At 52.2% G+C, this 15,913-nt stretch overlaps 1 protein-coding gene across 1 annotated transcript in view; it reads right to left on the bottom strand.

Moving 5' to 3' along the window:
* Positions 1 to 15,851: 15,851 nt before the first annotated feature.
* Positions 15,852 to 15,913, bottom strand: part of SUPT3H (SPT3 homolog, SAGA and STAGA complex component) — a gene marked incomplete at its 3' end in the record, with an annotated part of 452,601 nt that continues 452,539 nt past the window's right edge. Inside the window, exon 13 of the mRNA XM_079780447.1 lies at positions 15,852 to 15,872. The remainder of the gene's footprint in view (positions 15,873 to 15,913) is intronic.

The raw sequence follows: 15,913 nt of genomic DNA, 5'->3' as shown, positions 1-15,913 counted from the left end.
CAAAATAGAAGAATTTGGCAGAGCTGGGACAGGGGTCCGTTATTCACGACGCTCTCCTGTCTGCAGAGGGCCTGGCTGTGCCCCAGCTCTGCGCATACTCTCCGGGGGACTCTGGGCAAGTCACATCCCTCTCCGGGTCTCGTGGCCTCATTTGCAGAATGAAAGGCTTGGGCCAGGTTATCTAATGTCCCCTTTGTGGCTCAAAGCTCCCATAGGAAGTTTGGGGTAGTTATGCCATGAGATCCTGAGCAGGGGTCCCAGGAGGCTGAGGACAGTCGCTATGGAAGGCCTCCAGCGGGAAGGAGGCCCAGGGGCCCCTCCTAAGCTCGCCTGTGTCCTCCGACTGGGGAGGCACCCAGAGCGGAGGACACTCAGGTGGTTTACTGCTCAGCTTTCTCAGAGGCCCCAGAGTAGGACAGTGTATGGTACGTGGTCGTGAAGGAGCACTGAATGGATCCTATTAATTGGCTGTGTGACCTTGGGAAATCACGTCACCCTTCCTGATCCTCTGATTGGTGAAAAAAAAAGAGAGAGGAAAATGAAGGATTACTCTTGTTCTCCTTAGGATGGAGCTTGTGACAGCCAAATAAGCCAATATCTGGAGAAATGCTATAGAATGAGGGGCACTGTTATTTTTGTCATTTTTCCCAGATCCTCGGATTTGATTTTTCTTCTATAAACACCCAGCCCGGACTAAAGATTCCTTCTGTGCTCTGCTCACTCTTGTTTTCTACTTGTAAACCACACTTTCTTTCAAAACAGAGAAACCGGCCCCAGCTATATATACGTTTGTGGGTTCATTATTTCAATAAATATTTATTGAATGCCTGGTACTGTGCTAAGTGTTGGGAACACAAGGTCCCTGCTCTCATAGAATTTATATTCTGGTGAGAGGAGACAAAATAATCAAGTAAATTAACAAGCTAATGTTGAATGATATAAAGAAAGGAGATAGTGCGATGTGGCAGAGATTGAGTGTCAGGGAGGGGCAGCTACTAGAAGTCAAGTTAGGACTCTGAGGAGGTGACACGGAGCTGAGATATAAATGACAGGAGGGAGCGGGCCACACTCTCTCTGTAGGCAGCGGAAGTTAGTGAGAGAACCCAGGAGCTCAGTTCAGAAGTAATGGGGTCTTGGATTAGGGCAGTTGCTGTGGAGATGGAGAGAAGTGGATGAGGAAGGGGGCATATTTTGGCTTGATGTATTGGATATGAGGAGAGAGGATGATTGAGGGTGACCCGTTATTACTGAAATTGGGAAGAAGGTGTTTCTGGCATAAATTCGATAGAGGTATCTTTTGACCATGGGGAGTTCGAATTCAATATCCAAATGAAGACGTCAGGTAAGCAGCTGGGTATATCGATTTGGTGCTCCGTGGAGAAGTGAGGATTAGGGACGTAAATGTGGGAGTCCCTGGCCAGGAGATGGTGTTCAAAGCCAGAGGACTAGATGTAATCTTCTAGGGAGAGCCCGTGGGTAGAAAAGACCTAGGGCCACTCTTAAGGCATCTCAACATTACATGTGTGATCAGAAGAGGAAAAGCCATCAAAGGAGACCAAGAAGGAGCAGCAGCTGATGTCGGGGTCGGGTGGGGGAACCAGACAACTGGTGTCACTGACATCAAGAGACAAGAGTATGAAAAAGGAGGGACTGGTCAACTGTGCCACAAGCTACTGAGAGGCCAGGAAAGGAGAAAAAGTGACCGTGGATTGGGCAGGGTCACTGATGACCTCAACAACGGGGGCTGGGGGGTGGAGGAGGACAGATTTTGGAGTGCGAAGGAGTCAGGGCACGTGCCCCAAGTGCTTTAGGGAGGAGGCTGCGTGCCATGTGACTCCAGCCTCCTGGCCTCAGGTGAGAGGCACAGGAGTAGACTCTTCCCCCAAGCTGAGCCTATTGGATTGACTGAGACCTGGAGATGCAGTGACTCCAGTTGATCGATTGGTGCTCCTGGGTCTGGAGTGACTGTTTTTGTTGTAAGTATAAGAGAGCAAGCTCACCATGGTCCTTGCTGAAGAAACGTTCCTAGGCCATTCAGTCCCAAGCAAAGGAAGATGCGGTAGGGGGCGGAGGCTTCACTTCCACACTAGACCCCCTTCTGTGCATCACTTCTGTGTGAGGAACTGTAGTCGATGCCATTAGAATGGGAATGAGCAGTGCCTTGTGCCGGTTCCACTGGTGGGAGATACATGTTGACTCACAGTGAGACTCCCCACTGTGCTTCCAAGTTGGGTGGAGAATGGGGCCCAGGAGGCTGTGGGTGCTGCCTGGCAGTCTCTAGGTAATGAGCCTCCTAGCCTCTCATCCCGGACCCTGCCAGTCCACCTTTGTCATGTCCCCTTTGCTTGTCCCATCCATTCCCCGGCTTGTGGCGCAGCTGATCTCTGGGATCGGTGGTCTCTGCCTCTCCTAATCCTCCAGGACACCAATCTATGGCTTATGGCATACAAGCTCTTCAGGGTTTTGCCTCTGTGTTTCCATAATCTGGTGCTTAGAACTCAACAGACTCTTTTGCTCCCACAAGAGCTTGGCTTTTGCCAATCAAAAGCCCTGTCTTTCAAGATTACTGTTTTGGCTGTTCCTATCAGAAGTCTCTTTTTCAAAAATGGGCATTGGTGGTTTCTGTCTGATTCCCTTCCTTGGGGTTAAGAGCCCCAATGCTCCCTGAGACAATGGATGCCACCGCATAAGTAGGTTCAGGTCCAGAGAAAGCACCTTGTTCACGATACTATCCCACCGCGTCAGGGAGAGAACACTGGTGGCCAGAACCGGCAGGGAGAGCCGTGCCCGTGTTTCCTGTCGCTAGCCAGGTTCCAGTTGCAATCCCTGTTAGACCTGCCCTATTTCCTGCCCTGACTCCTCACACCAAACCCCCTCTTCCTTGAGGCAGTTGGGAGGATGTTTATTTTTTCCCACCTGAGGAAGTGTGAAGGGTCCAGGGAGCTCATTTGGCTGGAATGTGTGCCAAGGAGGCTGCTGGCCACACGAAGACTTTTCATGGGGGCGGGTGCAGCCAGTGGTGAATGGACACGAGTTACTCTCACTCTTAGACACAAGAGAGACCTCACAATTACTTCCACCTCCAAAGGAGTGCCTGATTTCAACGGATAGGCCTTGAATTCTCCCATCTTCCTGGTTTTCTTTGTTATTTCTTTTGTAGAAGCCAAGCTCTTGGAGAGCCTAGTGATCAATGCCACAGTAGATGCTCAAAAAACATCCAGTAAAGAAATGACATGTAATTTATTTTTCTAGAGAGAGTCCTTTACTTCTGGCTCAGTCCACATGGAGAGCACTCAGCATCAGCTAGTGACTGGGAGCCACCCCTCCAAGCCACGCAACGTGTCACTCTTGGTGAGCCCTCCAACCTCATGCTGCACCACAAAACCACCCTCCCAACCTGTCCTTTAAACCCTCTTCTTCTCCCCTGCCCACTCTCTCCCGCCACCTGTAGTTTCTCAAAACCCCTTTATTAGGGAAATTTTCAAACGTAAGAGTAGACAGACTAGTATAATGAATCTCATAGTACCCATCTCCCAGTTTCCACATCTTTCATCTCTCCCCCACCACTGTTTTCCTAAAGCGTTTTAAAACAGATCCCATATGTATGAGTTTTTTATAACTACTGTAACAAATTACCCAAACCTTAGTGACTTAAAAGAATATAAATTGACTATTTTATAGGTGTTGGCAGGGCTGGGTTCCTTTCTAAAGGCGCTAGGGGAGTATCTGTTTCCTTGCCTTTTCCAGCTTTTAGAAGCTGCCCACATTCTTTGGGTCCTGGCCTCCTTCCTGCATCACTTACGTATGTGATTAGATCAGGCTCACCGGATGGTCCAGGCTATCCCTCCACCTGAAGATCCTTAATTGAAACACAGTGGCAAACTATATATCACCGTTTCTTTATCCATTCATTCATCGATGGACACTTAGGTTGTTTCCCCTCCCCCCATCATTTGAATGCTATTGATTTGGTGGAGAAATCAGATTATTTGACCTGCAGGATGTCCTACGTTTTTAACTTGACTGATTGCTTTCTTGTGGATTTGTTTGATTTCTTTCTCTACCTCTTAGATTTCCTGTATCTTGATAGTTAGAGCTACAGGCTCAGTAGGATCAGATTCAAGTTGGTTGGGCTTTGTATTCAAGCTTTGTAGGAGTACATCGCATGAAACACACAATGCTCAGCTGTCCCACCGTTAGTGAGGTTAGGGTTAACTGGGGGATTCAGGCGGTGCCACCCGGACTCTTCCATCACAAGGTTCCCCATCAACCTTTTGCCCAGTGATTTTGGCAACTTTCAATGATTGGTGCTAGATATATTATTTCATTAGGAGTTGTAACATGGTGACTTTTATACTGCTATGTCTTTCTTGCATTTATTACCTGTAATTCCTCCACAAAGAAAAATTTCCCCCTAACAACAATTTGGTTAAAAATACAGTCCATGCCCTGGCCAGTGTGGCTCAGTTGGCACCAAAGGGTTGCTGGTCCCATTCCCCATAAGGGTGCTTGCCTGGGTTGAGGGCTTGATTCCCAGTAGGGGCGTGTAGGAGGCAGCCAATCAATGTTTCACTCATATCAATGTTTCTATCTCTCTCCCTTTTTCTTCCTTTCTCTCTAAAATTCAGTTTGAAAAAACTCTTAAAATATATACAGTTTACATAGCAAAGATGAAATAAATGTATAATTCTTCCCAATTTTAAAAATTAAATTTCAGAATAGTTAATTTGTGGCTCAGTAACTTGCAAAAAGGTAACATGTGAATTTTCATTTTAGAATTGTTTTGAGCTCATGGATATGCTTAGATCTTTTTGATGTTCAAATTGTCCTCAGGCCAACAAGAGCCCCTTCAAGTAGTCTCCATGTCTTATGTTCCACTGCGTGGACTCATTAAAATTCATCTTTAATGTTTTCTTTACTTTCTTGTACAAGATATCCAAGGCTCATCCTGTATATCTCTTGTCCTAGACCTGGAACCAACCATTTCTTCATAAAATTTTGGTTCCTTTTGATAGAAAATCACATTTAAAGTCCATAAAACTAGGAGTTTATTGCTAGTGGGTTGTCAGTTTCTAAGCCTTTTTAATGGATAGAGCTAGCAAATGTTACTTTTTAAAAGAGAAAGGAATTGTAAACTTATAGTAGTTTTCCAATGTGGATTAAAAATTATAATAAGGCCACTGAATAAAATTTAAGGTTTCTTTGTTCTTTTTCTCCAGGGAATATATCTTACTAGCAATGTATAAGTAAAAATACTGTACTTTAAAATGACCTGAAGTAATTATTTTTTCTGTGTGTCTGTATCACCAACTTTATACACAATTAAGATTATTTCTCTCAGTTTGAAAAATTTTTTTATACTCATGTATATGCTCAATCATATATCCCCATAGCAGTCATTACTCTTGGGAACTTCTCTTGTTCATTATTATATTGTTTATTACCTACCTCCCCCTTTATTTTTTTATTTCTTTATTTTTTTAATATATTTTATTGATTTTTTACAGAGAGGAAGAGAGAGGGATAGAGAGTTAGAAACATCGATGAGAGAGAAACATCGATCAGCTGCCTCTTGCACACCCCCCACTGGGGATGTGCCCGCAACCAAGGTACATGCCCTTGACCGGAATCGAACCTGGGACCCTTGAGTCCGCAGGCCGACGCTCTATCCACTGAGCCAAACCGGTTTCGGCATACCTCCCCCTTTAGCAGGTAAACTCCCCTCCTGTCTTATTTGCTGCTTAGCCCTAGCACCCAGACTAATCCTGGCATATTCTAATCCTAATATATAAAAAGCCAGGGGCCATCACTACCGAAACAACCGGATGGACAACCGAACAGCAGGCTGCGTGGGGCGACAGGCTGGCAGGGGAGTTAGTGAGGGATGACCAAATGACTGAATAGCAGGCTGTGTGGGGTGACCAGGCCAACAGGGGGCAGTTGGGGGTGACCGGGCCAGCAGGGTGGTTAGTGAGGGATGACCAAATGACTGAACAGCAGGCTGAGTGGGGCGACAAGGCCGGCAGGGGGGTTAGTGAGGGATGACCAAACGACTGAACAGCAGGCTGTGTGGGGCGACCAGACCGGCAGGGGGGTTAGTCAGGAACGACCAAACAACTGAACAACAGGCTGCATGGGGTGACCAGGCCAGCAGGAGGGGCAGTTGGGGGCAACCAGGCTGGCAGAGGGGCAGTGAGGGGTGACCAGGCCGGCAGGGGGGATAATTGGGGGCAACCAGGCTGGCAGGGGGACAGTTGGGGGCGGCCAGGCTGGAAGGGGGAGCAGTGAGGGGCAACCAGGTCAGCCAAGGGGGCAGTTAGGGGTGACCAGGCTGGCAGAGGGGGGCAGTTGAGGGTGACCAGGCCGACAGGGGGTTAGTGAGGGACGACCAGAAGACTGAACAGCAGGCTGCATGGGGCGACCAGGCTGGCAGGGGGGCAGTTGGGGGTTACCAGGCCAGCAGGGGGGGGGCAGTTGGGGGCAACCAGCTCGGCAGGGGGGGCAGTTAGGGGCAATCAGGCTGGCAGGCAGAGGCAGTTAGGGGGTGATCAGGCTGGCAGGGTGGCAGTTAGGGGCGATCAGGCAGGCAGGCAGGCAGGTGAGCAGTTAGAAACCAGCAGTCCCGGATTGTGAGAGGGATGTCCGACTGCCGGTTTAGGCCTGGGATTGGACATCCCCCAAGGTGTCCCAAATTGGAGAGGGTGCAGGCTGGGCTGAGGGGACCTCCCCTCCCCGTGCACAAATTTTGTGCACCGGGCTTCTAGTAATACATAAGATGCCCACACTATGGAAATACAGATGTAGGAGAATTCATCATCCCAACAGTGAGAAGTAGGCATCATTATCTCCAATTAATAGATGAGGAGACTGGGGCTCAAACAGGATAATTCCTCACCCAAGCCTTCACATGTGGGAACAATGGAGACTTGAGTGAGGGTGGGCTGGTGGAGAAAATCCTGGACTTGTAAGGACTCCAGATTGGGACTAATCTCACTGCTAAGTGTAGAAACAGAGGCCCCAACCCTGTGTCCCTGGAAGAGAAAGCCATAGCAAGAGCCTTCCAGCAAATGCAGGAAGCAAGGCAGGCCCACACCCTGGGCCACAGTGAGAAACCCTTCCCTGCCTTCGGTATTCACCCAGAAGAAAGGTTTCTCCCAGAAGAGCTACCTGGTGTTAGGAGCATTGGTATGGCGTCAGAGGCCTGCTGGCTACACTTATCACTGGGTGCCCCTGGCAAACCATGCAATCTCAGGGAACCTCAGTTTCCCCATTTGTAAGACGGGCTGACGGTCGGTCTCAGCTCTGACCACTCCTCAGGCTGCAGTGGATGGAGCTCTGGCCGCAGAGAGGAAGCACCTCGTGAAGGGCTCTCCAGATAGAAGGCGTACGGCTGCTCCCCCCTCCAATCTCCTTCCTGGTGGCATTTTAGCAGAAGCGGCTCCTCTCTACCCAGGCTCTCGGAGCTGGCCAGAACACACTCACCGGGAGACAGGCAAACAGTTTTCTGGAGGAAATCATCAGATGAAAAACAAAAAACAGGGAGCAGATGGAACATTTGGCTTTTGGTGACTACTCACTGTGGCAGGAAAAAATCTTCAGCATAAACAAAGCGTAAGAGATACAGTGCTGAGAACCGGAGGTGTAACAGTGGAGCACATTCATGGCTCGGGCTCCGCCGGCCGCGGCACCACCTCCCCGCCTGCCAGGTGGAGATGATCACCCCACATTATGGATGAGGAAACTGAGCTCAAAGAGGTCAGGTGACACGACCAGGAGCAGACATCTGACCAGACCCAGAACCAGAACTCTAAGCTGGGGAGGGGCTCGCTGGTTCTTAATGTGCCCTCGCCCAGGGAGGGTCAGAGAACTCGACCAGGCAGTGGGGGTGAGAGAATCGCACAGTTAATAATAACTCGATACCAGGTACAGCTTCACTTCACTCGCCTGCGAGGCCCTGAAGCAGCTCCCTGTGCTGCTGTGTGTGGCAGAGAGCTGGGCACCGAGGGCTCAAGGAAGAGAGAAAACAGGCTGTTCCAGAGGGTCTTAGACAGTCTGCAGGGAGACGGAGCAATCGCCACGTTTGGAGACGCTGGTAATAGTCACCGGAGCAGGGCTGGGCCAGCGGCCGGCCGTGTCTGGCTTCGTGGCTCTGGGGAGAGAGAGGCCCAGGCAACTCAATGAGAGACTACTTGGGAGGGGCAGTACCGAAGGCCACCACGTACCTTCGCCGTCCCAGGACCAGGTAAACATGCTGGTGCTCCTCCTGGCTCCATCACGTGGGTTTTACCAGAGCTGGTTCAGCGGGGGTGGGCGGCCTGCTCCAGGTGTGGGGTCAGCATGATAGTGGCCCGTTCTCGGGCAAAGCTCCCCCGCAAGGCTTCCGGTTTCTCCACTCTAATGGACAGAGAGGGACGGTCACCTCTGAGCACTCCCTAAGCCCCCAGAAATGGTCCAGAACCTTGGCCGGGTTCAATGACTTACTTGCCTTTCACCACCTGAAAGCAGAGGTTCACTGCTGTGATGTCATTAACCTCTGGCTTTGCCTTCCTAATGGCACTAGCCCCCTTTCCTGTCTAGAACCACATGGGGATTCCCAATTCAGTCCATGGTCCCATCGGGTGTCCTCAACCCCTCTGCACCCAAGATTTTCAGCTGCAAAATAATCACAGTATCCATGCCGTAGGGTTGTTGTAAAGATTACGTGAGAGCTAGATAAATATAGATGCATATCCTATCTAATAAAAGAGTAATATGCAAATTGACCATCACTCCAAGACATAAGATGGCTGCCCCCATGTGGACACAAGATGGCCACCACCAGATGGCCTGCAGGGGAGGGCAGTTGTGGGCAGTTAGGGGTGACCAGGCCAGCAGAGGAGGGCAGTTAGGGGTGACCAGGCCAGCAGGGGAGGGCAGTTGTGGGGGGACCAGGCCTGCAGGGGAGGGCAGTTGGGGGGGACCAGGCCTGCAGGGGAGGACAGTTAGGGGCAACCAGACTGGCAGGGGAGGGCAGTTACGGGTGACCAGGATGGCAAGGGTGGGCAGTTAGGGGTGACCAGGCCAGCAAAGGAGGGCAGTTAGGGGTGACCAGGCCAGCAGAGGAGGGCAGTTGGGGGGGACCAGGCCTGCAGGGGAGGGCAGTTGGGGGGGACCAGGCCTGCAGGGGAGGGCAGTTGGGGGAACCAGGCCTGCAGGGGAGGACAGTTAGGGGCAACCAGACTGGCAGGGGAGGGCAGTTAGGGGCGACCAGGACGGCAGGGGTGGGCAGTTAGGGGCAATCGGGCCAGCCAGGGAGCAGTTAGGCATCAATCAGGCTGGCAGGGGAGTGGTTAGGGGGTGATCAGGCTGGCAGGCAGAAGCAGTTAGGGGCAATCAGGCAGAGACAGGTGAGCGGTTGGGAGCCAGCAGTCCTGGATTGTGAGAGGGATGTCCGACTGCCCGTTTAGGCCTGATCCCACCAGGATCGGGCCTAAACAGGCAGTCGGACATCCCTCAAGGAGTCCCAGATTGGAGAGGGTGCCAGCTGGGCTGAGGGACACCCCCCCCCCATGCATGAATTTTGTGCACCGGGCCTCTAGTGTATGTATATTTCAGATAGCACTGTGTGCGATATTATACGTACTGTTAGCTTTTCCTCTTTTCAGTACAGAAAATTCTGTCCCGTTCTCTGATTTCTTTCCCTGTCCCATCATCAGAACAAGATGACGGGAGTCCGTGGAAACCTGGAACTTCTAATTCCGAAATCTTAACCTGAAACCGCAGCAGGGGGAAGTGTTTTCCTCTGGTTTGAACGAAAGTGCAAGAAGAGTTATGACTGCAAGTTGCCGGAGTTTAATTCCTACATATAATTATATATTTATTATATATAAATGCTTTTGTTACTTTTATTTTGCCCTAGAGGGAAATAAAAGACTTAATTCTCTTTCCATTCTTTTCCTGATTGGAGTTTTTGCTCGCTGACTTCCCTGCCTGTTTATCTCTCATAAAACATATCTCAGGTGATGAAGCCCTGGAGCGGGAGGAACCACCTGAGGACGCGCAGGGCTTCTGCGGAAAGCAGCTCGCCGTTGCTAGGAGGGCCGCAGAGTGTTTGTTTAACATCCTTATTCCTGCCTTGTCGAGTCCAATGGCGTGTTATTTCCACTGGGTGGGAGCCAGCGCCGAGTTCCTCCCTGTTGTGTCCAACCTTGAACGTTTCTCTGCGATTATGTTTCATCCAGGGATTAGCAAAATGCAGAGGGGAAAAAACCTGAGAAGGTGTCTGGCACGGGGCTCGGTGCTGCGTTAGCAGATTTCGCACAATCCGCGGGCATTCTCGGCTAATTGGCGAGCAGCATCGCACAGAAGGGCTCAGAGCTCAGCTGCCTCTGAGTTCCTGCACATGGTTTATTTATGGAGTGTCAAGCTTTTTGTGTGTTTTTGTTTGTTTGTTTTTTATAACCCCCAAGGAAATTCCAAATAAACAAGCAGTTCTCACTCCCTGGCGGGGCCTGGCTGTGTCCGCACCGTGGCTGAGCTACCAGAAAATCTGGGAGCAGCAAGTGAGAAGCTAAGCATTTTTCGCTTCAGGCTTGCCAAGCGTTGTCTTTCCCGAGCAAGTCTTGAAGATGCATTTTTGCTCTTATAAGGGGACACCCCTTACTTAGCTATTAAAAGCAGAAGACGTGGCCATTCCCAAAGATGCTCCTGAAAGATAAAGTTCTGCTCCCCCCACAATCTGCTTTTTGCAAAAAAAAAAAAAGTGCACAGGGGGTCTTTCTGAGTCAGCCTCAGTCTGCACGTGGTCACCCCAAGTCTTCAGGGCGGAGCTGGGCAGGCTGGTAGTGCCCGTGTGAGGGGAAGGGCGGCGTCCAGGGCAGCCCCGAGAGCCCGGCCACCCGCCCTCCACTCCCGACCTGGCCGCCCTCTGTGCCGCTGCTGGTCCTGAGCCCAGAGCCCTCAGCGCAGGGCCGGCAGAACAGCCATGTGCCATGTGCCGTGTGCCATGTGCCGGGGCAGGAAGGAGCCGGCTGGCTGGAGAGCGGCAGCCAGTCCTCTCCAGGCCCAGGAGCCGTGTGAACAGCCTCTGTCCAAACGCTCAGGGCCCTAACCTTTTACAATCCTTCTGTGGGGCCGCGGGAAGCAACACTTTAGCAGGTACGGAGCCGCCACCAAGTTGCTACACAACCAGGAGCTCCAGGTCAAGTTTCTTAATAAAACTCCGGGGCCGGTGGTTGCGTTTAAAGAGTTTGCAGCGCAGTCGAGGAGCGTGTGAGGTCACCAGCCGGTCCCATAAAACCTGGATGAGGGCTATAAGTCCTGGGGAAAAAACAACAGCCCTGAGATAGGAAGTCATCAGGAGAGGGAGAACACGGATTCAGGGTGCAAGCGGCAGGTCCGAGACCGGCTATGCGGCCAGAGGTTGAAGTGGGACGGTGGAAACAGATACAGTCCTAAGGTAGGGCCAGCTGGGAGGCCGGATTTAGCAAGAAATAAGGACATTAGAGTGAGCCCGGGCCGTGAAATCACTTATCCTGGAGGGAAGTGTCTGAGGATGTGCAGAATACAGCCTCTCGCTGGGATTATTTGCCTGGGGTGGGGGGGGTTCCAACGTTGTCCCAAGGAGACACAGGGGCCAAAGCACGGGGGTCAGGCTCCGTGGGGATCCATGTGCCCCACCCGTACCCCATCCCGTGGCCACAGATTGATTGCTCTCTTCTTTGGAGGAAACTATTTTGAAATGCATGCCATTAGGCCGAAGGGGACCCTCTGAGGGGAGGGTTGGAAATGACTGACCTCGCGGCGGAAGCCCTGGCTGTAGTCCTGGGCAGCACTCACCCGATCTCGGCCGGCGACCCAGCCTCGCAGAGCCTCCGGTGTCCTCTGCCAGCGGGTTATGTAACGGAATGCAAGATCAAGAGCTTTGAAATTATAAAGACATGTTGTCGCTTAGATTTAGAGTGAAGAAAATAAAAGCTATTCACAGACCCTGGGTAGGCTGATGCCAAATAGCCACACGTGGTCACTCTTCCCTGTCCACAGCCTTCGAAGTGACACTTTGCAGTTCCTCTCATAAAGAGTCGAGCCCTGGCTGGTGTGCTCAGTGGTTAGAGTGTCGGCCTGCACACTCAAGGGTCTCAATTTGATTCCTGATCAAGGACACGTACTTGGGTTGCAGGTTCGATCACCGGGATCCAGTTGGGATTTGTAGGGGAGACAACCAGTTGATATGTCTCTCTCACATCTCTCTCTCTCTCTCTCTCTCTCTCTCTCTCTCTCTCTCTCTCTCTCTCTCTTTCTCTTTAAAAGTCAATAGAAAAAATATCCTCAGGTGAGGATTAACAACAAAAAAAGGAGAGGCAGAGCCATGTTCTCACCCCTTGAATCTGGGCAGGCCTTCTGGTTTGTTTTGGGCAATGGAATGTGGCAGAAATGACACTGTCATCAGGTCTGAGGCCAAGGTCCAGGAGACCTGGTGTGCTTCCTCTCGCTCCTGGAACCCGGCCACCTCTCTAGGACCAACCTCGGAGGGGGGTGAGAAGAGCCCCGTTGCTTCACCATGGCCATGGCCGTTCTAAGCCAGATGCAGGCCCCTGATGCCAGTGTCCGCCAGAGACAGCGGACTGCCTGCCCACCCGCAGCTGACCACAGACGCATTGGTACGCTGGCCGGGACTAGAACACCTCTGAGCTCCGTAGTGATAGCAAGTGCTTTTTGGGTTAAGCTACTGATTTTGGAGTGTTTCTGTGGCGAGAGCTAACTGATACAGAGCTTGTGGGGAACTTTGCCACAAATAAATCAGTCAGAACTAATCGTCAGGTTGAGGTCAACATCTCAGACCATGGCAGTGGCGATGGCGGTTGGTCACGGAGAGGAGCAGTCTGGAGGCCAGCGCCCCCCCGCCCGCCCCTCCCGCCCCGAGTCACACTCTTGGGCAGGAGGATGGAATGGCACATGGAATGATACGCTAGTGTTGTCAGGTCTCAGGGGGTTGGTGACATTGCAAGAATCATGGCATGTTAGTGTGAGAGGCAGTCTCTGAAAGGGAAACCAGTGTTTGCTGAGGGGGTATAAAAGCGTGATTGTAACAAGTGAATTCCTTCGGTAGAATCGGTTGAACTAATATGCAGCGTTGTAAATATAATAGTGCCAAGTCAGAATCCCCATTGTTGATTTATAGATTTACCAAATCACATCCTTCTTGCAAAGACAAAGAAGCTCCCGGGAGTGGGTTCGATCGCCATCGTCCTCTGCAGAGCTGCCCTGCTGTGGGCACCGGGGACCTCGGCGGGGGCTGCAGGGCAAGAAGGAACCCACAAGCACGTGCTGGCGTTCACACGACCACAGAGAGCGCAGGCTGTCCCGTGGAAGATGGGCACTAGTCCCTGTCACCGTCTGAGGGGCGTGGTAGACGGGGCTCCGGGCAGCGGTATCTGCCCGCGTCCGGGCTGCTGCGGGGAGCCAGTGGAGTCTTCGCAGAGGCAACGGTCAGGAGCTGGCTCCGGGGGCCTCCTCCACCCGCGGGAGCTGGATCTCCTCAGGGAGAAGGGGTAGGACACAAGGGTGTCCTGGGGAAAGTGGGGGGCGGGTTCGAGAGGATGGGTCCCTATATCATCGCAGTGGAGTGGAAAGGCCCCGGGAAGCCATGCAGAGGCCTTTGGCGCTGCTGAGAACGGCTGCCGCGCAGGCTCGGTTGGGACTGGGGCAGGGCCGAGCATGGCTGTAGGTCGATGACGCTGAGCTCCTTCGGAAGCCTGTGGGGACCATGGACGGCCAGAGAAGAGGACTTGAGCCATCACGTCACTCTGTGTCATCCATGGCAGCGAGGCCTTTGCCAAAAGACTTGTAGAAGGAAGCGGGCACCAGGGGTCAATGCCCACGAATTGGAATCCTCTCCCCAAAGATCTAGAGCATCGGGCTGGGGCAAGAGTGCATGTAGAGGGGGGAGCAGGCTCTGGGCGGAGAAGATACCACCTGTGGGCGGGCGGGGGCCCGGGCCTCCGCTCCTGGGCCCTCCTGGGGAGTGCAGACTGGCTCTCACTAGGCCCCAGGCTTCCTCGGCTCCAAAGTTCAGTGAGCCTGTGATTTTATGACAGATTCAGAGAGAACCGCCAGGCCACTGCTCACGTTCATTTCCCCCAGAACAGAAGCAAACTGGCCCCTGATTTAAACGGAACACAGTTCTCTCTGTAGACACTGGGCCTGCAGGCTTTGGGCTGAACCCGGTCATTCCCCCCGTAGCGATGGCTGGTCCTGGAACGCTGAGGGACTCCAGACTCGCTGTCCAGGGTGAAATGACTTATCGGGGGGCACTCTTTCCATAGCAGCGACGACACCATTTACTCTCACGGCAGGCTCAGCCAACTCTGCCCCGTCGGTGTACCACATCCTGACCCTCCAGGGCTGGGCCCAGGTTCCTGTGAGCATTCACAGTGACATCGTAAACCCCCAAAATGTGTCCTCTCAGGGCAGAAGAATTACAACAGTGCCTCCTCTAGGCGGAGAAGTGAGAATCAGTGCTCCCTCTGAGTGACCTTGCTCTAGGCTGACACGTGTCCCCGAGCAGGACGCCAGGCTCGGCCAGGCAGCCCCCGCTGGTGAAGGCCCCATGGCTGGCTTCTGTGCAAGGCACAGCCTGTGCAAGTCAGAGGACTGAACAGCCTGACGCCTCGTTCCAATGGGGCCTGTGCCCACTGAGGACAGGACACGTAGGATTCCGATTGGGTGGCGAGGAGGCCGCAGAGACAGTGTGCATGAGGACATGTGTGCGTGAGGACATGTGTGCGTGAGGACATGTGGACAGGTCTCCTTCAGGCTTCCCTTCCCCTGTCCTCAGAGTTTGAACTTCTTGTCCCTTGCCATTCAGTGACCCAGGGGACTTGGGTGAGCAGGAGAACACCCAGGTCTTTCTCCAACAGCCGGAACAGGTGGTTCTTCTCTGGAAAACAAATGTGGGTGACAAACAGAAAAAGGCCAGCGGGGGATCAGGTCCCATGAAAGCACACACGAACAGTGTGCCCTCCCGTGACACAGGCTCGCAGAGATGGCAGACCCAGCGCGTGAGCTGTGCCCTGGGCGGGGACACACGTGGCCCTCAGAGCTGTAGGGAAGGCGCAGGCCTGCACAGGCTGCCAAGGTGCGCCCCACTTCTCTTCTGGGGTCTCTCTGGAGCCTGCTGGCAAATGAGCGATTCTACTGTTTCTTGCTTCTCAGCACCACTGACATCACCCCTTAATAAGTCAGGGAATCACAACCACATTTCAAAGAATCATTCAGTTTGCTCATTAAGATTCTATAGGAATTTCCCCCCACAGCAGCAGCCTTGCCAAAACAATGTTAAAAAGAGGCCTGGTAATACTTTTCACATTTGTAGGCAGTCATGAACGTTTAACAGGGTGCATGTCCAGCAGATGCACACAATTTCGGCAGCAGGCCCTGAATTTTACACGGTAACTCGGAGGATGTGTATTGGCCTAAAGAATTCTTTAAGAAATGAAGCAGCACACACACCTTGGGCATGGGTTACCCAGGGGAAGCGAAACGTGTTTGCCACTTCATCTTCTTGTAGGAAAGTGTTCAATGCAGAGAATACCAGGAGTAAAATGCGTGTGTGAAATTAAATTCAAACGTGGTTAAATCTGGACATTTTGTTTCAGTCAGCTCCTACGGTAAATTCCCCCAACTCAGGGGCCTGAATTCTAAGCGTGGAATTATTTGTGACACGGCGGCGCCCTGTGCTTGTCTGGGCTGCAGCGGCTGGAGAGGGGCCCGGTCTGGGGGCAGCTGGGACGCGGTCAGGGTCTGATGTCTCCTTGCTGAGCAAATGGACCGAGTCCGACAGCCGGGAATGTTTCAGCCAGGTAAGATAAGGCCCGCGGAGAATGAGACGCTACCTAAAAAGAGGTAATGAAGTAAAACTTAATTATAATGATTA

This window comes from Cnephaeus nilssonii, assembly GCF_951640355.1.
Source record: "Cnephaeus nilssonii genome assembly, chromosome: 9".
Classification (NCBI taxonomy): Eukaryota; Metazoa; Chordata; class Mammalia; order Chiroptera; family Vespertilionidae; genus Cnephaeus; species Cnephaeus nilssonii.
Note: the sequence above shows the minus strand (reverse complement) of the source record. Positions and strands in the feature narration are given on the sequence as shown.